Here is a 26,062-nt window from a genome sequence, read left to right as displayed (position 1 = left end):
CATATTGTTTAAGGGAATGCCTTTAACTTAACTATTTACACATGCCTTATAAGGTTATGTTACTGTTTTAACTCCTGGCATTCTAGAGCTTTCATAATTGCCCTGAATCTACTTTTGTGAATACTATTTCCCATCTTAAAGCCTCCTCTACTTCCATCAACCTTCTCTAGAAACTGTCTCCAAACATTTCTAGATAATTCCTTTTTTCATTCCTTTGCATGTGCTATTTTCCCTTGTAATAAAGCTTCTTCTTTATTACAAATAAAGAAACAGCATCTCTGGTGTGACAACTTACCAAGCCATTTTGAGGATTGCTCATTCACCTTTGGTGTCCATCTGGCATTCAACTGTCATCTGTGACTGCAAGAAATTATAAAATGTGCAGTCTCTACAACCTGGTAAAACTATTTCTACAGATGGCTAAACAAAGTTGAAGGTAACTGACATGGCTGAAATCTATCAGTGCATTAGGTGGTAATCTACTCCAAGCATATGAATATTTCCTTCTGTGAAAGTTGAGAAGAATTTGTTCTTATGAACAGAAAGTCAGGGAATGTAGCTGAACCACGTACGTGAAACGCTTAGACCTTGGTCAGACATCAAAGATGCCAAGGTATTCCACTACATCTCAGGTCATATCTAGTCATCTTGACTTTTCTTGCTACTGGACTTCAATGACCCTGGAAGAGAGAATATGTCTAATGATCCTGTGCAATTTTGTCTCACTGAAATCTTGATGAGTCAAAACATCACCCAGTAATGTGATTGGTTCTCTTTGAAGCCAAAGAGAACATGGAAGACAATGAGGAAAAATTGGGGAAAATCAGATTCAATTTAATTCAAGGAGCAGTATATATATATAAAATATACATGTATGCACATATGTACACATATGTGTACATATATGCACACACATGCCAGATCTGTGAGATTTTATTTATATTCAAGGGTTTATTGATTGCTTCTCTAAATAAAGATTCCACAAGATTTATAAAATTACTATTTTACAAAAAAACTTGAGAATGTGCTAATGAATCTATGAAATAAAGAGAAATTCAAGAAAGAATAGTTTAAGAAATTGAGGGAACATCTCATTTCCTCATCAGTAAATCAGTATTATAAGTGATAGGCTTTCCTTATTGCCAGAATAATGACTCAGAAGAATAGTGATTATCCAATTAACTCTGTTTCTCTGCCTTTGTCTCTTTACTCCTCCTTTCCCTTTTCAAATCCTTGTTTCTATCTCCGTCTCTCTCATTTTCTCTCCATATAGATATGTACAGATATCAGTAGATAATACACACACATGCACACACGGAGAGATAGATAGAGAGATAGATAGATACTTGAAGTTTTATATAGATACGATACATGGTTAAGCGTCTGAATATTAACTAATATTATTGAAGGTGGGGTAGAGTGAGGAGGAATTAATTGGTTATCTAAGACGGAGTGATTCTTGGATATTAAAAGCAAATTTTATCATTTCAAAGGGATGGTTGCATGATATCAACAGGGTCAGTGATTATGTAAAATACAAATGTATTACATTTATAACATAATTTCTATTATGTAACATTGCATCCATCAAGGATTAACTATCTGTGGAATAGATTACACAGATTTCTGAATGAAAAAGAAATAATAAAAATATGGAAGGAAAAGATAATTTCTTGGGAAGGGGGATTGAGAAATAAATATCACTGAAATGGAAGAATTCAGGAAAACAGGTTGTACAGACAGGAGGGTTTTACTATTGCTTTCTTATACGATCTGGGAAAGAGAAAAGAGCATAAAAAATAAATTAAACTTAATGTCTTTAGACTGGTCAAGGTAAGGGGATATTTCATTTAGATTTGTTAAGAGAAATTAAATCTTTGAATTAAAAGAGGAGGAAAATGTATATTAAATATTTTCATGTAATAGGTAATTACATGATTTTATAACATTTTATATTTAATATATTTGATAATTATGAATTATAACTTGTGTAATCAATTATATAATAATAACATATAATTAATATATATACATATATGATAGCACATAATAAGTATATGTATATATATGTATATATATGTACTGCCTAAGAAATAGAATGGTACATCCAGTGCCATAGAAAAGGTACACATATTAAAATATATAATTATATTAAAATTATTAAAATATATTAAAATATATCTTAAATACTAATATATTAAAAATATTAAATATAGTAAAAGGAGGAATAGATAAACCAAGGACATTTCTAAAGGAGAGATCAGGAAACATATCTCTTTCCTTTGATGCTTTTTCTTTTAAGCCTACACATATATTTATACAAAATATTTATATCAGAGTCTTTTGTATTTGAATTGAAGATATCCTTAATTAGAGGAGTAGTAGGAAATAAGCTGGCTCCTTTAGCAGCATTCCAGAACAGACCACATCTTCATTTTTTCAAAAATGGTTGAAGAATTTAAAGAATATATGATCACATGGTGCAACTATTTTATGTTATTTTTGTTTTTTACCAATTAATTTATTTTTAGTTTTCAACATTCCCTTCCACAAGATTTTGAGTTCCAAATTTTCTCCCCATCTCTCCCCCCTGCTCACCCCAAGACATCACGCATTCTAATTACCCCTTCTGCCAATCTGTCCTTTCTTCTATCATACTCCCTTTCCTCCTCTCCTTTCCCTCTATTTTCTTGTAGGGCAAGGTAGATTTCTAAACCCCTTGCCTGTGTTACTTTCCAGTTGAATGTAAAAACAATTTTCAGTGTTCATATTAAAACTTTGAGTTCCAACTTCTCTCCCTTCTTCCCTCCCCACCCATCCCTACTGAAAAGGCAAGTAATTCAATATAGTTTATACATGTAGAGCTATGCAAAAGACTTCCATAAAAGTCATGCTGTGAAAGATTATATTTCCCTCCATCCGATCCTGCCTCCCCATTTATTATATTCTCTCTTTGGACCTTGCCTCTCCCCAAAAATGTTTACTTCTAATTACTCCTCCTCCCATTTGCCCTCCCTTCTATCATCTCCCCACTTCTCCCCAACTTTCCTGTAGTGTAAGACAGATTTTCATATCAAATTGAGTGTGCATGATATTCCCTCCTTAAGCCACAGGATGAGAGTAAGCTTCTCTTTTCACTCTTATCTTCCCCCTTTTCCCCTCCATTGAAAAAACTTTTTCTTGCCTGCTTTATGAGAGATAATTGCTCCATTCTGTTTCTCCCTTTACCCTCTTGATTTATTCCTCTCTCACCCCTTAATTTAATTTTTTTAGATATCATGCCTTCCTATTCAACTCATCCTGTGCCCTTTGTCTATATGTATATAATCCCTCCAACTATCCAAATACCGAGAAAAATATCAAGAGTTGCAAATATCTTTCCATGTAGGAATGTAAACAGTTCAACTTTAGTAAGTCCCTTAGGATTTTTCTTTCCTGGTTACCTTTTCATGTTTCTCTTCATTCTTGTGTTTGAAAGCCAAATTTTCTATTCAGCTCTGGTCTTTTCATCAAGAATGCCTGAAAGTCTTCTATTTCATTGAAAGACCATTTTTTCCCCTGAAGTATTATACTCAGTTTTGCTGGGTAGGTGATTCTTGGTTTTAGTCCTAGTTCCTTTGACTTATGCAATATAATATCCCTTAATGTAGAAGCTGCTGGATCTTGTGTTATCCTGATTATATTTCCACAGTACTCAAATTGGTTTTTTCTGGCTGCTTGCAATATTTTCTCCTTGACCTGTGAACTCCTAGGGGTTTTTCTTTTCAAATCTCTTTCAGTTAGTGATTGATGGATTCTTTCAGTATTTATTTTACCCCCTGGTTCTAGAATATCAGGGCAGTTTTCCTGGATAATTTCATGAAAGATGATGTGTAGACTTTTTTCAATCATGGCTTTCAGGTAGTCCCATAATTTTTAAATTGTCTCTCCTGGATCTAGTTTCCAGGTCATTTGTTTTTCCAATGAGATATTTCACATTGTCTGCTATTTGTTCATTCTTTAGGATTTGTTCTATAATTTCTTAATTTTTCATGAAGTCATTAGCTTCCATCTGCACCATTCTAACCTTTAAGGAATTATTTTCTTCAATGAGTTTTTGGATCCCCTTTTCCATCCAGCCAATTCTGCTTTTTTTGGACATTCTTCTCCTCATTGGCTTTTTGGATCTCATCTGCCATTTGGGTTAGTCTATTTTTCTAAAATGCTATTTTCTTCAGTATTTTTTGGATCTCCTTTAGCAAGTAGTTCACTCATTTTTCATGAGTTTCTTGCATCACTCTCATTTCTCTTCCCAATTTTTGTTCTACTTGTCTTACTGGATTTTTAAAATCCTTTTGGAGCTCTTCCATGACCTAAGACCTATTCATATTCTTCTTGGAGGCTTTGGATTAAGGAGCTTTGACTTTGCTTTCTTATGCTTTCATGCTTTGGTCTTTTTTGTCACCAAAGTAAGATTCTATGGTGTGATTCTTTATCCTGTTTTTGCTCATTTCCCCAGCCATTTACCTGACTTTTGAGTTCTTTGTGAAGGTAGTTCTCTGTTTCCAGTGAGAGTGGGGGGTATACTGTCAGCCACTCAATCCCTGACAATCTGTGCACCTAAAGTTTCAGAAACAATGGCTGCAGCTGTCCCTGCTGCTGCTGTGGCTGCCTTAGGTTCCTCTGATCCTTGCCCCTTCTGCTGCCCTGGGGCTGGACAACTCCACTCTCCTGCATTGGTCCCACAGGCTTTTCCCATTGACCTTCCAATTTATCCTCAGTGTTTTGGGGTCATGAAGTCTGGAAACCACCACAGGCATAAGAGATTCAGTCCTCACAAGGCCTGCTCAGTTCCTCTCTGTGCTGGTGTGGCCCATACTGGACTGTAGTCAGCTCCCAGCCTGGCACAGAGTCATGTTTTATATGTACTTGGCTGGGCTTGGCGAGGGTGCTTTAGAAAGTCCGTGTTGTTACTCCGCCATCTTGGCTCCCCCCTCCTCTTTGATAATTTCTTGAAAGATGATGTCTAAGCTTTTTTTTTTTTTTTTTCTGATCATGGCTTTCAGGCAGTTCAATAATTTAAAAGTTGTCTCTCCTGGATCTATTTTCCAGGTCAGTTGTTTTTTCAAATGGATACATATTACATCATCTGCTATTTTTTCATTATTTTGATTCTGTTTTATAATTTATTGATGTTTTCTAAAGCTTCATAAAGCTTACATCTGCTCCATTCTAATGTTTAAGGAATTATTTTCATCACTCATCTTTTGGCCCTCCTTTTCCATCTTGCCAATTCTGCTTTTTAAGGCATTCTTCTCCTCATTGAAATTTTGGATCTCTTTTGCCATTTGTGTTAGTGTATTTTTTAGAGTATTTTTTTCTTCAGCATTTTTTGGGTCCCCTTTAGCAAGTAGTTGACTTATTTTTCATAATATTCTTGTGTTACTCTCATTTCTCTTCCCAATTTTTCATCTACTCCTCTTACTTTATTTTCAAAATCTTTTTGAGCTCTTCCATGACCAGTATGATCAATTCATATTTTTCTTGGAGGCTTTAGATAAAGGAATTTTGACTTTATTTTCTTCTGTTTGTTTTGGTCTTCCTTGTCACCAATATAAGATTCTAAAGTCTGACTCCTTTCCAGTTTTTGCTCATTCCCCCAGCCATTTACTTGACTTTTGAGTTCTTTGCCAAGGTGATTCTCTACTTTCAGTGGGCATAAAGGATGTACTGTGAGTCACTGGATGCCCCCCACAATCTGTGTGCCTAGAGCTCCAGAAACAACTTTTGTTGCAGCCCCTGCCACTGCTGTGGCTACTACAGGCTTCTCCATCCCTTCTGCCATCCTGGGGCTGTGGCCGGACCACTCTGCTCTCTCACATAGGTCTGACAGGTTTTTCCACTGACCTTCCAATTTGTCCTGGGCATTTTGGGGTTGTGAAATCTGTAAACTGACAGAGATGCCAGAGATTCAGTCCCCACTCCATTCTAAGGTCTGCTCAGGTCCTGTCTGTGCTGGCATGGCTCACGCTGAAATGTGCTTTGCTCCTAGCATGGCACAATAGACACTTACTATTGACCTTTCAGTCTGCCTTGGGCTGGAAATTTGCTTCACGTTGTCATTCTGTGGGTTCTGTAACTTTAGAATTTTTTTAGAGTCATTTTTTTGCAGGTATTTGTCTGGACTTCAGGGAAGAACTCTGGAAAGTCTCTGCTTCTGCTCTGCCATCTTGGCTCCATCTCCACCTCCCCCCTGCATTATTTTATTGATTATGATGAAGCATAGTTTAAAAGGTCTCCTTACAGACTCTTTATAGCCTTGCCTATTTAGGCTTTTCAAGTTGTCACCTTACATCCTGTCAGTATTCTGTACTTCAAAGGTATTTATTATTCTTCACACAAGACTTTCTATTCCTACTCTATTTGTTTTCATTCTTTCTCTTTCTTAAATTTCCACATTATTTATGTTGTGAAAGATTCCCCCCCCCCACCTAAAAAAGTGAAGAAAAAGTATTTTTTGATCTGTGTTCAGACTCTATCAATTCTTTCTTTGGAGATAGCATTTTTCATCATAAGTCCTTCAGAATTCTCCTGGATCATTTTATTGCTCTGAATAGCTATGTCTTTCATAGTCAACCAACATATAATATTGCTGTTACTATGTAAAATGCTTTTCTTGTTCTGCTCATTTCATTTTTCATCGTTTCATATAAATCATTTTCCCATGAAAGAAAGTAAATAGTTTAAACTTATCAAATCTCTTATGATTTCTCTTTCCAGTTTATCTTTTTATACTTCTCTTGAATCTTGTATTTGAAAATCAAATTTTATATTAAGCTTGGATCTTTCCATCAAGAATGCTTGAAACTCCTCTTGTTTATTAAATATATATTTTCCCCCAGAAGAATTACAATCAGTTTTGCTGGGTAACTGATTTTTGTTTTTGTTTTCACTCTTTTTGTTTTATTGTTTCTGCTTGTCTGACAAAAATATTAGCCTCCACTTACTAATTCTCATTTTCAAGTAATTATTTTCTTCATGGAGCTTTTCTCCTTCCTTTTCCATTTGGCCAATTTCTACTTTTTGCAGAGTTCTTTCCTTCAGTGAATTTGGTGCCTCTTTTTTCCATTTGGCCAATTCTCCTTTTCAAGACATTCTTCTCTTCATTAACTTTTTCTGACTCTTTTACCATTTGATCTATTCTGTTTTTAAGGTGTTATTTTCTTAAGTACTTTTTGTGCATCCTTTACAAAGCTGTTGACTCTTTTTTCATTATTTTCTTACATCACTTTCCATTTTTTCTACCTCTCTTACTTGCTTTTAAAAGTCCTTTTTCATCTCTTCCATGTCCTGAGACCAAATCATGCTTTTGTTTAAGACTTTGGATATAACAGTTCTGACTTTGTTGTCTTCTTCTGAGTTTGTGATTTGTTCTTCTCTGTCATCATAGTAACTTTTGATAGGATTTTTTCTGCTCTTTCATTTTTTCCAGTCTATTTCTTGCCTTTTAACTATTTGCTAAAGTGTGATTCTACTTTCAGAGTGAAGGGGCCACTGTCCTAAGCTTCAGGGTTTATTTCGTGTGTGTGTGTGTGTGTGTGTGTGTGTGTGTGTGTGTATGCTACTCTTTTCAGAAATAACTTGGGGGACCTGTAAGTTTTTATTTCTTCTAACATTGTGAGATCTAGGGAAAAGTGTGTTTGATACTTTCCTGGCCAGTGATCTTTTCTGTGAGTAGGCACAAGTACTCTTTCCCCCCCTAGAACTTGGACCAGATTACCAGATCCTCTGAGGTCACAAACTGTGGTCAGGTAATGCTATTCCTAATCCTGGGACTGAGATCCAAGACTGCGACTCAGAATCAAGTATGGGCAATGCAACAAAGTCCTGCCACCAGTACCAGCAAATGGACCTCTGTAATTTCCTTCTGATCAATTGTCTGATCCAAAGGCCTACTACTGGTTTGCTGTTTTTCTCAGGCACAGTCTGCACTCTCATTGCAGGGTAACACACCTTTCTTGCTGATGTTCTAAGTTGTCTTGGGCTGGAAATTTGATTCATCTCATCCTTTTGTGGGTTTTCCATCCACAAAAAAATCCATCCACAAAATAATTTCCAGAAATTATTTTGAGGCATTGTTTAAAGTCATTAGGAAGAAGTGTTGTTAGAGGTCAGGTGAGTCCTTGCCTTTTATCAACCATCTTGCCTCTGCCCTGTTTTTATTCCATTCATTTTCAATTCATTTTCCTATGTTTAGTATTTTCTCACTCTTCAGCCCGACCTCCTAAAATTATTGATTTCCTTCAAGTCTCAGATAAAAAACCACATTCTCCAAGAAACTGTTTGGATTCCTCTTAAAAATAATACATTACCTGTGTTGATTATCTCCCACGTAACTTTTATGTGTAGTCTAAGTACTGTTGTTCATGGAATTTAAACAATAAATAAAATGAGGACACTTCTCTTGGTGTAATACCATTTATTTATTAAATAGAGCATGCAATCTATTAATGAAAGACAAGATTATCTTGGCATACCTCCATTTGCATCAAAGACTCAGAGTAATAGGACCTTTTATACTTAGATATGTCTTCCTTCTGATTGGCCTGACAGTACACCATTTGGACTGCACCTGGTAATTCTGATTGAGTAACACTTTAAGGAGGAGGCAGTCCAATAGTTCTCAACTCCTCCTCATATTTAAGAAGGGGGAAGGCAGTAGACTGCCCTTTCAGAAATCTTTACTTTTATTTTAGCATATTAGTTGCACTAAGCAACTTGTAACACAATTTGGTAGCAATCAAAACCTTTTTTAATATCAAAATTCATGGATCTATTAGCATTTTGTTTCAAAATCTTCATTTTAATTTTCATATATATTTTAGTTTCAAAACTCTATCAAAGTTCTCCTATAGAAATAAAAAAAAAAATCATGTTGAAGCACAGAATTTAAGTAAGTGGCTACATTTCTCCAGTCCAACTTTCATTATTAAAACTAGGAATCATTGAGTATGAAGATTGAAGAACAGCTAATTATTATTCATAATGCTTTATCATTACCTAATGAACTTGACTAACAAAACATATACATTTAGTTGCAGAGCAATAACATTATTTATTTAAGATATTAAAATGTTCAAGTGCTATCTTATGATTATGTATAACATCTAAAATGAATGATACACTTCTCTTAATACTTAGGTGATGAAACTATTCTAGAATGCAGTTGGGAGTATTTATGACAGCTACTGAAAAATCACAATGTAGTCTTTGCCCTTAGTTGTTGTCAAGCGGAGCCTGCTGCCCACACAAACAGTCTTACATCAAAGCATAACCTTCAATGCTTCTCCTTTCCAAAACATATTTTTCTTTTCTTTCATAAAGAAAATTCTATATCATTTCACATCCTGGACCTATCTGTCTTCAGTTATGTCAATCATTCTTCCAACCAGTCTATCCTTCCTTCTCTAAACAACTGACAGTAAGGCCACATAGTTACAAAGATATATTTCACTCTTTCTGCCACTCTTGGGGTTTATGATCATTTTCCTTTAGCTCTCTGTCCTTCCAGTGTGGAAAGTTCTTGAGGGAGTGAATCATACAATTTGCTTTTCTCTTCACAAGTATTGAGCATTATTCTTATGCATGTGGTTGACTATAATTGTTGTTTACTGGCAGAGAATATGACTTGAAAACCTGGCTCTGCTTTTTACTATATGGACTTTTTTCACTGAATCTCTCTGGGCTTGTTTCTGTTTTCTAAAAGAGTGGGGTTTGGTATATTCTAAGCTTCCTTTTAAGTCAAAATCTGTGAGCATCTGATGAAAGAGCATGTGTTCTGAAAGTTAAGGTGATGGAACACAGTCATTTCATGTAGCTATTTCATATAAAATATTTTCATATAGTTTTTGCAGTTAATTCAAACTGTTGAAGGCATAATAATAACAAACATTTATCTGGAACCTTAGGATCTTTTTTATGTTACATATATAATTTCATTTCATAATCTTCCAGCTCTAGAACTGAAAGGATTCTCAGAGGTTAAGATCAAATTTTTCAATTTACAAATTAAGAAAATAGAGACCAATAACTTTTATATGTCATATGGGGAGTAATCATCAGATGTGTGATCTGAAAACCAGTGTCTTCTGATTTTAATGTAGCACCCCTGGCACTGTACCACATTATCTCTTGAGCTTCATCAAAACCCTATGAGGGTAACTAAGTATTCAAACTATTATAATTCCCTTTTTTAATGGAGGAGGAAAGTGAAGCTTATAAGAACGCAGTGATTTGCCCATATTTACAAAGTTAGTAAGTGACAGAGGATTGATTTATTTTGTTCTTTCCTGAATAGAAGTCCGGCACTCTTTGCACTGTCCTGTTTCCTAGAGTCATTATAATGGTCAAAGATTCAGTTAATGACTTTTATTCTTCTCTTTTTCATGTCAGACACATTTCCTTGACAATATTCTCTAGATATCATTTTGTATCTAGTTTGAAATTCCAAAAATATTTAGTCCTACTAAAGACTCGACTTAATTCTATATAAAAAGTCACTAAATAGGGGTGCTGCCTATATGAACATCATTAGTTTTAATACATGTTTTAGAAAAGTTTAAAAGTAGACACTCAGGGTCTAATAAAAATTCTAGAAGGGAACAATTACTCAATTTTCTTCATAGATGAGACATTGTTAGTTATGGAATTCCTAATTTCTTATTAGCTTTGGTTGTTACTATACTGGTATTAATTTATAGTCATAAATTCATTTCAATAGATTTAAATGCAGTGTAATGATATCTCAGGAGCTCTTTAAGCCCCATTTTTCTCACAATGGAATGCTTTTTAGTTGTTTCTACCAAACATAAAAGGGTAGGATTTCCAGCATTTTACCTATATCCCTTTATTAAAAACTGCTTGCTTTCATAAAAAAGGCCTCCAGTTATTCCTACAAATATACATATAAATAGACATAAAATTATCAATATTTAATCTTAATTCTTCAAGCAAAATTTCTAATAAGAACTCCCCACTGGGAAATGCCAGCCTGGAATAAAAGGTTTGAGATTATACTCTAAATGTCAGTAAGCTATAGGTTCATTAAATGACATGGAAAATGTTTTACAGAGATATCTTCCATTCTAAAAACTTTAACTGCCTGACAATTCCAATGTAGAAGTTACCTGATTTTGTTATTGATAAGCAGAGAAAAAAAGTGAAATCTAAGTTAATAAGCACCTAAATAATTTTGAGATTAATTGGTCTACTTTCTTGATTTTATTTGTAAATGAATAGGAAGGCAAAGAAAATTATAGTCAATCAACAAAGAGTAAACTATGTTTTAAAGTTTGAATGTTCCTAATATCTAATCAATAGTCATTCAGAAGTCAAGGTAACCAGTGTACTTGAAGCAACAAGGCACCCTAAAAGCGAAACTAGAGGTAGCATTTAGTAAGCAAATTAAAGGCCTGTTGCCAGACTGATGACAATATCTCTTTCGACCCCATTGGATACTCCCTGAATGCAAGGGCATTAGGAAGAGCAGTGGCCCACAAACTATTAGTTTTGTTTTCAGCTCAGTACCTACAGCCACTACTGAGGGGAGATAGCATTATACAGACTGAGGGCAACTTACACACCACCACCAAAATATTGCTAATCATTTGCCACTGAAAGACAAATAAATACAAATCCCCTGGTAGTGACAGAAGTAACCCATATTGCTTCCAGCCTAACTTGCTCAGGAAGCAACTCCTGTAGAAAAAGGCACCAGGTGCCTTTCATGGAGAAGGCATGCTACAGAGCACATTGAAGAAGTTAAATTATACAACTTGTTCCAAACAATTCAAATCATCACCATCATTTCCACTCAGATTTCGATGAGGGCAGCTCTGATCCTAAGAGCATTGAAAATAGGAATATTTCCAAAACAGCGTCTATAGCCATCATCCTGGGAAGCAGACATGATAGAGTTTGGAGACAGCTTTTGCAGGTATTATATTCACAATGACTGAAGATTCAGAAAAGAGATTTCTTGCCACCAAGGTCCTTGGTACTATTAAGTAGTTCTACATCAGAAATTGGAATGCTTTCATCAGTAGAATTGACATTAAAGACACATAGCCATCTGCTTTACCTCTGTACTCTAAGGATCCTGGGACAATTCCATATAATGTGAATGTCCAAAATTTTCACAATGTATTGTCTATCTCATAAAAATGTGAACTCCTAGAAAGAAGGAACTGTTCTCCTTTTCTGTGTGTATGCTGAGCACTTGGGCCAGTGTCTTTTACATATTAAATGATTATTTTGAAAATTCATTCATTTATTTTTATTTATACTACCTGAGTTTTTTACGTTAATGAAAAACACAACTTAAAGATGGTCCTTTGTTAAAGGACAACCTGATTGGTTACATGAAGGAAAGCAGGCTAATACCTAAGTGGGGCTAATGACCACTTCCACCTGTCAGTAAGGAATGCCAATGAATTTATGGGATTCATCTGCAAATTGCAGATCTGGTTAGTGGACCTGAGTTAGCAGACTCCCTACTTCCTAGAAAAGTTTATTAGAGAGATAATGGCTTTTCTTGATGGTACAAGAACAGTTCAGGGACAATGAATTTCTTAGAGCTACCTAGAGGACTTAAAGTTATCTTCGTATTTACCCAAGAGGTAAAGGTATAGAAAATGACAGTCCTTTCCTTTTAATTACTGTGGCTTATGGTCAGGCTAACCTTTAAACTAACTCAGAGGGGAAAGCTAAGTTCTTAAACTTAACTAAGGACTTAGAATGGAAATAAACAGTTATAGAATCAATTAGATTATAAAATTCAGACAATATACAATCAATTACAAAGTAAAATTAATAGAATTTATTAGCACTAATTCAAATAATTTAATTTATGTAGTAGGAGCAATATTTCAATCCTCCTACGCAAGATAGAGCAATTTTTGCTTTGGTTTTGAGACCATTCTCAAGGTTTAGCTCAAGGATTAAAATCTGAGGTTGTTGACATAATTTCCTGATGTCTAAAAGTACAAAGCAGTAACAACAAACTCCAGGGAATAATCTGTTACTTGGATGGTGGGTTGTTTTGGGAAATTCAAGACAACTTCACTCAGGTAAATGAATTTGAAAGATTCTCAATGCCTAAACTGGTTTTATAATCTTCTCCTACAAAGGCTAGATAAATCTGCAGTTGTCCTGATGAGTATCTGGCCAGTGGACCCAGATGACTCTGGAGGAGAAAATGAGTCTGGAGAGCTTGCATAGCCTTCCCTCATTCAAATCAAAGTCAACTGCAAGCCATGTCATCACTTCCCTGATGTCACTGTCCTCTTTGAAAATGAAGAACAAGTACCACAAGATTCTTTTTATATCAGAAAAAAGCAACGCCCCCCCCCAAAAAAACACAACCCACCCAGTATTACTATGAATATCATCCAAACACACACACACACACACACACACACACACACACACACACACACTCTTTATTTCTATTTTTATCTCCTTTGAGTACACAGTAGGAAAAACTTTTCATAAAATAATATGACCAGTTCAGTCCCTTTCCTAGCAAAATTCCCAATTGTTTTCCATATTAGTGCTCTGATGATAAGATGTAAATAGTGTTCTATGAGAAGCCCTTTATCCCAAATACTAATTAAAGTCACTTTAGGAGACCAGGAAACTAACTGTGGCCCATCTACCCCTCTGCCAGGGGAGAGAACCAAAGAATAGATAGTCAAAGGATAAGCACAGGAATAGATAATGTCCCAAAGTCTGAAACTACTGTTCCTAATTACCTCATTATTCCACCCCCTTCCTTATATATCTCTGGTCACCTTATCTTCCCATCTACACCAGGTTTTGCTCTATAAGAACCCCTATCCTCTCATGTCTGGGGGTACTTTAAGAGGAAGCCATTCTCATTAGCAGGTATGCCCCTTAATTGGGGTGTCATACCCCCTTATTTGGGCATCTTCCCTAAGCCCACTCTCCCTTAAGCTCACTCTCCCTTGGGGGCTTCCCCCACATAAATCGAGGTTTCCTTTAAGCCACATATCCCTTAAAGGGGAGGGAAGCTTGCTTGCTGTGTTGTGCTTGGTATGTTGTATTGTGTGTTACCTCCAATAAATGCCTGTACTTGATTGGTAGACAATTTGAGTGAATTCCTTCAGAACAATCATGCACCCCAACTTTTTGAGCTGACCCTGAACTTCATCATTAACAAGTTTCTCTGTGTTCCTATAGTCTATTCATCCCTGATTGTTTCTCTCTTTGGTCATCTTTGCCTAACTGACTATCTTAAAAGACCAAAAATGAATGATTAACAGTATCATATTCATTTTAGAGAGAATTGTTTGCCAAAAATTGTATCACCAACTTATTAGGCAAAATGTTAAAAAAAAGTTTTCAAAAAAAAGAAAAGATAAACACTAAGAGAAGTAAGGCATTTAATCATAAAAACTTTCACATAGACTATTTAAGCTATTTAGTCAATTAAAATGGATTATAAAGTAATGATTTAATGATTTAAAAAAACTTTTTAGAGATGATTCACTAATATAAAATTTCTTTCAAAAATACAATTTCTGTTCTTTCAGTACAATGATTACAACAGCAAAGAGTTTTACTGGAAGAACAGAAACTATATCACGCACAAAACACTTGATGCTCTTGTCAGGGAGGGACATGGCAGCAGAGGTCAAAGTTAGTTCAAGGAAAAGATAATTGTAAAAGGATTACATAAGAAGTTAAGAGAAGATTTATAACTCACCAACTATGAAAAGCTAATGTAAAACATCAATAGCCATTTCAAATATTACCTTAGTTACCCAGATTTGAAAAACAAGTGTATGAAAACATATTACTCATATTACTATCTGTAGTGGGAAATGCAGCTTTTTAATTTAGTAGATAGATAGATAGATAGATAGATAGATAGATAGATAGATAGATAGATAGATAGATAATTAGATAGATAGATGAATGGATGGATGGATGGATATGATAGATACCTTTATATCTTGGATAAATATTAAAGAGGAATGATAAGTTGGGTTCAAAACCGAATAAAAGTTTAGCAGGTCAGTTTTATGTGAGCATATTCTCGGTGTTTCAACATTCACAGGCTGCTTGCCTCTACAAAAATCCACCTTCTATCACTATTATTTTTAGATTATTCTTTATGGCTATAATTCAGGAAACATCATTATCTCAGAGGAATCAAATTACAAATTACAAGTGACTTAAACTGCATTGGAAGTATTCATGGTGAATATAAGAAATCTATAAAATATGATAAATAAAGAATTATACACAAGAAGTGGTAGAAAAGATATCATTAAATAAATTTAGGCAAGAAAAGGAGATGAATCATTAAAATAGTAAATTAGAATTAGAATGAGGAAAAAATAGTTGAATAACCTGAAAGTTTTACTAGAATGTATGTGTATATACACATACACACATTTATATGGACATATAGATGTATCTCTATTTAAACATACAGAAACACATATAACATAATATAAACGTAATATAACATCTCAGAAGAAGATGGTCCCTGTTGCATTTAATTGATCTTTAGAGAATTAAAGAAATGGCAGGGAGAAGAAATATGAAGATGTAATAATGTATAGTAGAAATAGGCTGTAAAATAAGCAAATAACAGAAAAATTTCTGACCATAGAAAGTTACTATGGTGACAAGAAAGATAAAAACATTCACTAAGAAGAAGACAATGAAGACAATTCCTGCATCCAAAGCCTCCAAGTAAAATATGAATTGGCCTCAGGCCATGGATGAGCACAAAAAGGATTTTAAAAATCAAATAAAAGCAATAGAGGAAAAATTGGGGAGAGTGATGCAAGAAAATTATGAAAAAAGAGTCAACAGCTTGGTAGAGGAGGCAGAAAAAATACTGTAGAATATAACACTTAAAAAAAGGAATAGGTCAAATGGTAAAAGAGACACAGAAATTCAATGAAGAGAAGAATGCCTTGAAAAGTAGAAATGGCCAAATGGAAAATGTATGTATGTATGTATATGTACATGTATATATGTATATATACATGTATATGTATATATGTGTATATATATGTATGTGTACATATATATATATACACATATATATTCATCAAAATTCATAATGTGTGCAGACCATGACCAATTTTGTAACTGATGTCACGAACTTGCCAACCTCTTAAGTTTTCTCAGATCAGCAAAATATCTTACTCGAACCTTTTTTGGTTCTGCTGCTACAAAATTTGTTTTGAAGTGTTATTTTAAAGTTGTTTGAAGAAGAATGGTTATAGAGCCTCTAAAACACAATTTGGCCTCACTTTTCTTACCATTCTTTTTCAATAGAAATATACTGTGTTCCATTAGAAAGAACATGGACTGACCTGTAATTTCATTGATTTGGGAAATTCCAGATGAGCAATCTCCTTCTACCAATGTTGATTGCTACTCTCTTGGAAAGCTTCTAGAGCACAGAGTTTAAATTTTAGCTCAGGATTAACTTTTTAAAAATGCATGCAAATTATTCATTTGAAAATATGTTCATATTTATCAGGGTTGTTGTGAGAATTAAATAAGATAATATCTGTAAAATGCCTAGCACTGTCCTTGACACATAGTGGACACTTAATAAATTAGTTTTCCTTAATACTTTCCTTCTTTCCTCCATCTTTTCTTATTTTCCTTCCTTTCTTCTTTTCTTACTATGTTCTTTTCTTCCTTCTGTTTTCTCCTATTGAATTATAAAGATATGTAAATTATTTGACTGATTACTTTCAATTTGCATTTTATCATAAAATTTTACTACTATTAAATATAGTGTTTAGAGTTGCAAAAATGTTTATATTTCAGGTCCCCTTTCATTTTGGTGGTGGGAAGGCATTCATGGGTGATAGTGAGTTAAAATACTCACAGAATAGTTTACATCTGTCCATTTTACCCAGGGTCTTAAAATAAATTAAATTTAATCACACTTATACATAGTTTTGCAATAATAATTGTTGGACATTACTGGCTAAGTACTATAATTTGTTTCTAAATGAAGTTGAATTGTAGCAAGAAGAAAAATGTCAGGTAATCAGTCAGATCTCAGTGAATCAAGAAAGACAACACTGGCAAATTAAAATAATGCATCTGTTTTAACTATGTCTATAAATGGTACCTTTCTCAAGAGTGTTTAACACTTGATGAAATAGAAAAATCCAGATCTAATTCTTTAGCCGTGTCTCAAGATGCCAATTAACTGTTTAGAGTTACATTACATTTTATTTGTGATTCTTGTGGGTTTTCCAAATCAATCACTGAAATGGTATTGCAGCCTAGGGTTGGAGAGAAGCAGCAGCAAATGGAGATGACAGTTCTGCTTTGTTTTCTCCTACATATATTCTTAGTAAGTCAGTGTTAGTTTTCTTGAAATTAACACAGAAGGTAGTCGTTATGACACTGGAATTGAAGACTTAAGAATGGAAGAAAATACCTTATAAGGTTGGATTTCTTGACTTCTTTCATTTGAGAATACAATAGAAACTTCACACACATGCACACATCCTACGACCAGTAGCAGCAGCAGCAGCAGCAGCAGCAGCACCAGTACCACAACCACCAGCACCACTACCACCAGCACCACTAATTTTCTTTGTATCTTTACTGTGAAGCCCAGTGCCTGGGACATAGTAGATACTTAAATGTTTAGTCAGCTAGGTGACAGTGAATAGAATGGCAAGCTTAGAATTAGGAAGACCTGAGTTAAGAGTGCCTCAAGCACTCTATGTAATCTTGGGTAAAGAAATAATAAATTTCTTATTTCAGTTTAATATTTCATTACTTATTAAACCTTAATCACTTAATGAGTGCTGACTTGGTCAAACTGAAACCTGTTAAAGACCTTAGCTTGAAAAAGCCAAGGTCCCTCACTGCATCCTGGGCCATCTCCAATTGTCCTGAACCACATCTAGCCACTGGACCCAGATGGCTGCAGAGGAGAAAATGAGACTTATGACTTTGCTCAGCCCTCCCTCACTTAATTCCAATTCATTTTCATTTCATGGCATCAACTCCCTGACATCAGGGTCCTTTTTGAGATTGACAAACAAATAGCAGCAAACAATCCTGGGTAAATAATTTTGCCTTTCTCAGGCTCAGTGTCTCTGGCTATTAAATAATAATATTAATAACACCAACCTCTCATGGTTTTTGTCAGGATAAAATGAGATTACAAATATAAAAGTACTTTTTGTACCTGAAAGGCTAACTGTTACTATTTGTTGGTATAGAACATATCTGAAATACATTTGTTATTGTCCAACCATACTGAATAGTCTCCCATAACAATTGTTTTACCTTTTGAATAAGTATATCTTTGCTCAGGTTCTAATCAATAAATCCAGGAATTATTACAAGAGAGATCATGAAAAGTGAGATTTATCAGAAGAACACACAAGAACAGGTGGCATTCCCCATCCTCTTGGGCTAGGGAATACAGTCACAGCAGGCCCTGAATCAGCAGTTCAGTAAATCATGCATCATCCCAGACCCCAGACTGCTGAGTATGGAGACCAGGATGAGAGCTCCATCAACAAAATCACTGAGAAATACCACTTGGGACTGATCTTCCATATGTTGAATGACTAACTGCCCTTTGGAACCAATAAGATTTTGCATCCCAAAGGAGGTTGAATGGAAAAATACTGGTAGTGCTATTGTGGCTTATTTTGGAATACTGATGCATGTCCAAGATATCTAAAAGGATGTAGGGGTTTTAAAGGAACTTGTAACATGAGGGATGTGACATCTTACCTCTTAGATGGATCTGCAGGAACTAAAGGGTGAGAATCCTAGGTAAACAACTGAAACAGAAAAGCAGAAATTCAGATTATGGGTATATGACTATTAATGAAGTTACCTGAAAAGCAAAGTTATTGTCTTAACTTTTGTAGACCAAATTATCATTACTAAAATTCATTTTATTAAGCTTCCATTTGTGCTTGGTTCTATGCCAAAATCAAGTTTAAAAAAAAAAATCTTCACACTGATGGCATGTAAACTACTCCTATATGTGCTTTTGAATTATATTTTAACAAATGAAAACAGCCTAAGGTCATAGTAAAGCATTTAAAATTTGATGAGATTTATCAAGTGATTTTGGAAGAATTTGTATTGTAGCACTTTTCATTTATTAAAATTTATTTCTAATATTAATTTCAATTGAAAAATGATATTCTGAGATAATATTGTCTTTTACAATCTTCTGTAATAAATATGGTCGTGTCAGTGTTCAATTAAGTCTATACCATACTTGTATGAAGATATGTACATAACATAATATCACATATTTTCTACACACATGTACATATATACTATATGTGCATATAACATATGTATGCACACATATATGTGTGCATAGATAGATTGATGAACTACCCCTAATTCTTTAGGTTTATCTTTACAGTCTTGAGAATACAATATATAAACCACTCTCTGTAGTTCCATCTTGCTAGTATGACTGTGGTTTAGCAGATTGAGTCCAAAGACAAAGTGGTATGTTATAGAAGCACTCATAGGATGATGATGATAATTCCAAACAGTCAGACTTTTAAAAATTTAGAAGTCCATCTTCTGATCAAGCTTGGAGAGGATTAAAAAACTGTACTCCCCAACTGACTAAGCTTTCAGGGGCTTGGCTGAAGTTGCTCAACACCTAAGCACCCTGCTAGTCAAACAGTGTGCTAAATCTGAAGGAGATTGCTGTTTCGATTCAAGTTTTACAAGGTTTGGCCAATTATTTTTGATTAACCTCAAAAACTTTCCTATGTAGTAGCATCTGTTTTCATCCAGTGACTCAAAAGTAACGAGTTTGTGCTGTTTGATTGAGCTCCTAGAGTTTTCTAGCTCTTGTTCAAACCTGGTTTATACCTATAATTGATCTACTCAACTTAGAAGTCTAGGCTTTCTATAATTATTGAAATAAGGAATATTTACACTGTTGCAGAAGTCATCTTGGAAATGTAGTTTCCAGACAAAAGCAAAAAAAATAAACAAACCAGAAAATCAAATGAAAGTTGAAACTATGTTCCATTAGCTCTGAAAACAAATGATCAAAGACACACAGAGGTTATGCAACTGCTGTTAACTGTGAAAACACCAAATATCTAACACAGGTTACCACAACCACAGTTTACTGTAAAATAAAATAAAATAAATAAAACAGAATAAAACCAAAGAGCTAACATTGGTAACAAGCAAAAAGTTTATTTATTCTGTTGGAGGAGGGAAACTAGTCACATGTGTCATGTCTTCATCATTTCCCCTAAGAACTGCTTTCACTGCATAAGTTCTGATTTGTTGTCTGAGAGTTGTTTATATTAAATTGAATAATTTTTGAACAAACAAAACCAATAAAAACAAGATTAGAATGGAAGCAGAAAACTGGGAAAGAATTTTTACTCTCAGTGTCTCTGATAAGGGCCTCATTTCTTATTTTGTGGAAAGTTCCATTTATTCCTATGCTCTCCAATGTTTTCAATAGGAATGGTTATTGTATTTTGTCAAAAGCTTTTCCAGCATCTATTGAGATAATCATGTGGTTTCTGTAAGTTTTGTTGTTGGTTTGATCAATAATACTAATAGTTTTCCTAATATTGAACCAGCCCTGCATTTCTGGTATAAATCCTACCTAACCATAATGTATTAGTCTTGTGAAAACTTGCTGTGTTCTTTTTGCTAAAATCTTATTTAAAATTTTTGCATTTGGGGGGGCAGAGCCAAGATGGTGGAGTAGAAAGACACACATACGTTAGCTCTGAACCCACAGCCCATAAAATATCTGTAAAAAAGAACTCCCAACAAATTCTGGAGTAGTAGAAGCCACAGAACAATGGAGCAGAGGAGATTTCTGTTTCAGAGAGCCCTTAAAACCTCTCACAAAAGGTCCTTTGTGCCCTGGATCCAGAGCCGAGCCCAGCCTTGCCTTGGCTGCAAGGCATCGAGAGGAGTGGATCCGAGCAGGCTTCAGGGACAGAATTTCCAGCAGCCGCATGGGTCCCTCCACCCATGGGCCCCAAAGGTTGGTGAGAGGGTCTTCTCGGCATGCCGAGAGGGGAGTGGGGTGCCCCCATAACTAAGGCCCCCTCAGGAGGCAGCAGCAGAGGCAGGAGCAGACCAGGGCTCCCCAAGCAGGCAGGAGCCCAGATCCATTGTTGAAGGTCTCTGCATAAATCCCCTGAGGGAACTGAGCCCTGTGTGGTGGCCCTGCCCCCACCCCAGCACCTGAACTTAATCCCACACTGAATAGCAGCCCTTACCCTGCCTAAGCCCTGAGGCTGAGAAGCAGCATTTGAATACCAGACCCCAAGCACTGGCTGGGCAGATCTGGAGGCAAAGTGGGTGTGAGGAGAATATTCAGAAGTCAAGTCACTGGCTGGGAAAATGCCCAGAAAAGGGGAAAAAAATAAGATTATAGAAGATGACTTTCTTGGTGAACAGATATTTCCTCCCTTCCTTTCAGACGACGAAGAACAATGCTTACCATCAGGGAAAGACACAGAAGTCAAGGCTTCTGTATCCCAGCCCACTCAATGGGCTCAGGCCATGGAAGAGCTCAAAAAGAACTTTGAAAATCAAGTTAGAGAGGTGGAGGAAAAACTGGGAAGAGAAATGAGAGACATGCAAGCAAAGCATGAAAAAAATTAAACACCTTGCTAAAGGAGATCCAAAAAAAATGCTGAAGAAAATAACACCTTGAAAAATAGGCTAACTCAACTGGCAAAAGAGGTTCAAAAAGCCAATGAGGAGAAGAATGCTTTCAAAAGCAGAATTAGCCAAATGGAAAAGGAGATTCAAAAACTAATTGAAGAAAATAGTTCTTTAAAAATTAGAATGGAATAGATGAAGGCTAATGACTTTATAAGAAACCAAGAAATCACAAAACAAAACCAAAAGAATGAAAAAATGGAAGATAATGTGAAATATCTCATTGGAAAAACAACTGACCTGGAAAATAGGTCCAGGAGAGGCAATTTAAAAATTATGGGACTACCTGAAAGTCCTGATCAAAAAAAGAGCCTAGACATCATCTTTCACGACATTATCAAGGAAAACTGCCCTGAGATTCTAGAACCAGAGGGCAAAATAAGTATTCAAGGAATCCACAGATCATTGCCTGAAAGAGATCCAAAAAGAGAAACTCCTAGGAACATTGTGGCCAAATTCCAGAGTTCCCAGGTCAAGGAGAAAATATTGCAAGCAGCTAGAAAGAAACAATTTGAGTATTGTGGAAATACAATCAGGATAACACAAGATCTAGCAGCTTCTACATTAAGGGATCGAAGGGCTTAGAATAGGATATTCCAGAAGTCAAAGGAACTAGGACTAAAACCAAGAATCACCTACCCAGCAAAACTGAGTATAATACTTCAGGGGAAAAATTGGTCTTTCAATGAAATAGAGGACTTTCAAGCATTCTTGATGAAAAGACCAGAGCTGAAAAGAAAATTTGACTTTCAAACACAAGAATGAAGAGAAGCATGAAAAGGTAAGCAGCAAAGAGAAGTCATAAGGGACTTACAAAAGATGAACTGTTTACATTCCTACATGGAAAGACAATATTTGTAACTCTTGAAACTATTCAGTATCTGGGTAGTTGGTGGGATTACACACACACACACATGCACACGCACATGCACACACACACAGAGACAGAGTGCACAGAGTGAATTGAAGAGGATGGGATCATATCTTAAAAAAATGAAATTAAGGGGTGAGAGAGAAATATATTGGGAGGAGAAAGGGAGAAATGGAATGGGGCAAATTATCTCTCATAAAAGAGGCAAGCAAAAGAGTTATTAGTAGAGGGATAAAGAGGGGAGGTGAGAGAAAAATATGAAGTTTATTCTCATCACATTCCTCTAAAGGAAAGAATAAAATGCACACTCATTTTGATAGGAAAACCTATCTCACAATACAGGAAAGTGGGGGATAAGGGGATAAGCAGGATGAGGGGGATGATGGAAGGGAGGGCATGGGAATGAGGGAGCAATTTGAGGTCAACACTCATGGGGAGGGACAGGATCAAAAGAGAGAATAGAAGTAATGGGGGACAGGATAGGATGGAGGGAAATATAGTTAGTCTTATACAACACGACTATTATGGAAGTCATTTGCAAAACTACACAGATTTGGCCTATATTGAATTGCTTGCCTTACAAAAGGAAGGGGTGGGGAGGGAGGGAGGAAGAGAAGTTGGAACTCAAAGTTTTAGGAACAACTGTCAAGTACTGTTCTTGCTACTAGGAAACAAGAAATACAGATAAAGGGGTATAGAAAGTTATTTGGCTCTACAGGACAAAAGGGAAGATGGAGACAAGGGTAGAGAGGGATGATAGAAGAGAGAGCAGATTGATGATAGGGGCAATTAGAATGCTCAGTGTTTTGGGTGGGGGGGAGGGGAGAAAATTTGGAACCCAAAATTTTGTGAAAATGAATGTGAAAAATTAAATAAATAAATTAATTAAGAAATTTGCATTTATATTCATTAGAAAAATTGGTCTATAATTTTCTTTCTCTGTTTTGATTCTTCCTGGTTTGAGTATCAAAACCATATCTGTATCATAAAAAGAACTTGGTAGACTCCTACTTTGGCAATTTTCCCAGGCTAAATCATATTGGAATTAACTGTTCTTTAAATATTGATAGAATTCACTTGTAAATCCATCCGGCCCTGGAGATTTTTCCCTAGGGAATTCATTGATGCCTTGTTCAATTTCTTTTTCTGAGATGGGATTATTTAAGTATTCAACTTCCTCTTCTGTTCATCTGTGCAATTCATGGTTTTTAAAATAATCATTCATTTCATTTAGATTGTTGAATTTATGGGCATACAGTTGGGCAAAGTAATTTCTAATTATTGTTTTAATTTCCTCATCATTGGAGGTGAGTTCACCCTTTTCATTTTTGATATTGGTAATTTGATTTTCCACTTTCTTTTTTTAAATTAAATTGACCAAAGATTTATTTATTTTATTGTTTTTTTCATAAAACCATCACTTAGTTTTATATATTAGTTCAATAGTTTTATTAATTTCAATTTTATTAATCACTCCTTTGGTATTAAGTATTTCTAATTTGGCATTTACTTGGGAATTTCTAATTTGTTCTTTTCTACCTTTTTCAGCTACATGCCCAATTCTTCGATTTCCTGTTTCTCTTTTTATTAAAGTAGGAATTCAAAGATATAAAACTTTCCCTAAGAACTGCCTTTGCAGTATCCCATAAGATTTGATAGGTTGTCTCATTATTTTCATTCTCTTGAATGAAGTTGTTGATTGTTTCTATGATTTGTTCTTTAACTCACTCATTCTTTAAGCTTAGATTATTTGGTTTCCAATTAATTTTTGGTCTATTTTTCCATGGCCTTTTATTATATATAATTTTTATTGCACTATGATCTGAGAAGGAATCATTGACTATCTCTGCCTTTCTGCACTGGAGTGTGAGGTTTTTATGCCCTAGTACATGGTCAATGTTTGTATGTGTGCCACTGAGAAAAAGGTATATTCCTTTCTATACCCATTCGGTTTTCTCCAGAGATCTATCATATCTGCCTTATCCAGAGTTTTATTCACCTCCCTAACTTCTTTCTTGCTTATTTTGAGGTTATATTTATCAAGTTGAGAGAGGGGGATGTTGAGGTCCCCCACTAGTATGGTTTTGCTGTCTATTTCTTCCTGTAACAACCTTAAATTATCCTCTAAGAATTTAGATGCTATACCACTTGGAGCATATATGTTTCCTTCCTTATCTCTTGATTAGATCTATCTCTGCTTGTGCTTTGCCTGAGATTAGGATTGCTGCCCTGTTTTTCTTACATCAGATGAATCAAATATATTCTGCTCCAATCTTTTACCTTTAGCCTATGTGTATCTCCCCATTTCAAATGAGTTTCTTATAAACAACATATTTTTGGATCATAGTTTTTAATCTGCTATCCATCTCTGTTTTATGGGAGAGTTCACCCCATTCACATTCACAGTTATAGAGTTTTAATTTTTGACCACTACCTCCCGTAGTCTCCCCTTCCTTCTTTCAGTTCCCCTCCCTTTTACTCCCCTTTACCCTTACTACTTATTCCCTCCCTTTTAGCCTACCCCTTTTTCTTTCTGCCTTCCCCTCCTACTGCCAATAGAGCTAGTTAGAGTTATACACTTAAGTTTGTTGTTCCCTCCTTGAACCAAATCAGATGAGAGTAAATATCAAATAATGCTCATCTCCCTCCCTTCTGTCCCTCTACTGTAATATAATTTGTTCTTCTTCTTTACTATTTTCTGTCCCCTCCTTTTCACATCTCCTTTTACAATTCCTTTGCATTCTTCAATTGCATTTTTATCATCATTTAATTTATTTTATACCTGCTTTCTCTATCTATCTATCTATCTATCTATCTATCTATCTATCTATCTATCTATCTCTCTATCTATCTCCCTTTTATATTTTATAATAAATACACAATGCTCAAGAATAACAAGTATCATCTTCCCTTGTAGGAATGTAAACAGTTTGCCCATATTGAGTAACATATTTTTTCTTCTTATTTACCGTTTTGTGCCTCACTTGAGACCTGCATTTGAAGACAGAATTTTCTATTGGGTTCTGACTTTTTCATCAGGAAGGTCTGGAAATCCCTTATTTTTTGGAATGTCCATCTCCATGCCTGAAATATTGTGCTCAACATTGCTGGGTAATTGATCTTTGGTTGTAGTTCCAGCTCATTTGCCTTGTGGAATATCACATTCCAATTCCTTTGATCTTTTAATGTAGAAGCTGCAAGGTCTTGTGTGATGCTGACTACAAATTCTCAATATTTGAATGGTTTATTTCCGGCTGCCTGCAGTATTTTCTCCTTCACTTGATAACTCTGGAATTTTGCAATGATATTCCTTGGTGTTTTCAGTTTGGGATCCCTTTTGGGAAGTGAACAGGGAATTCATTTGATGACTATTTAGTCCTCTGGATCTAGGACTTCTGGGCAGTTTTCCTTGGTGATTTCTTGGAAGATATTGTC

The sequence above is a fragment of the Notamacropus eugenii genome, chromosome 2 (assembly GCF_028372415.1).
Source record: "Notamacropus eugenii isolate mMacEug1 chromosome 2, mMacEug1.pri_v2, whole genome shotgun sequence".
Taxonomy (NCBI): Eukaryota; Metazoa; Chordata; class Mammalia; order Diprotodontia; family Macropodidae; genus Notamacropus; species Notamacropus eugenii.
Note: the sequence above shows the minus strand (reverse complement) of the source record.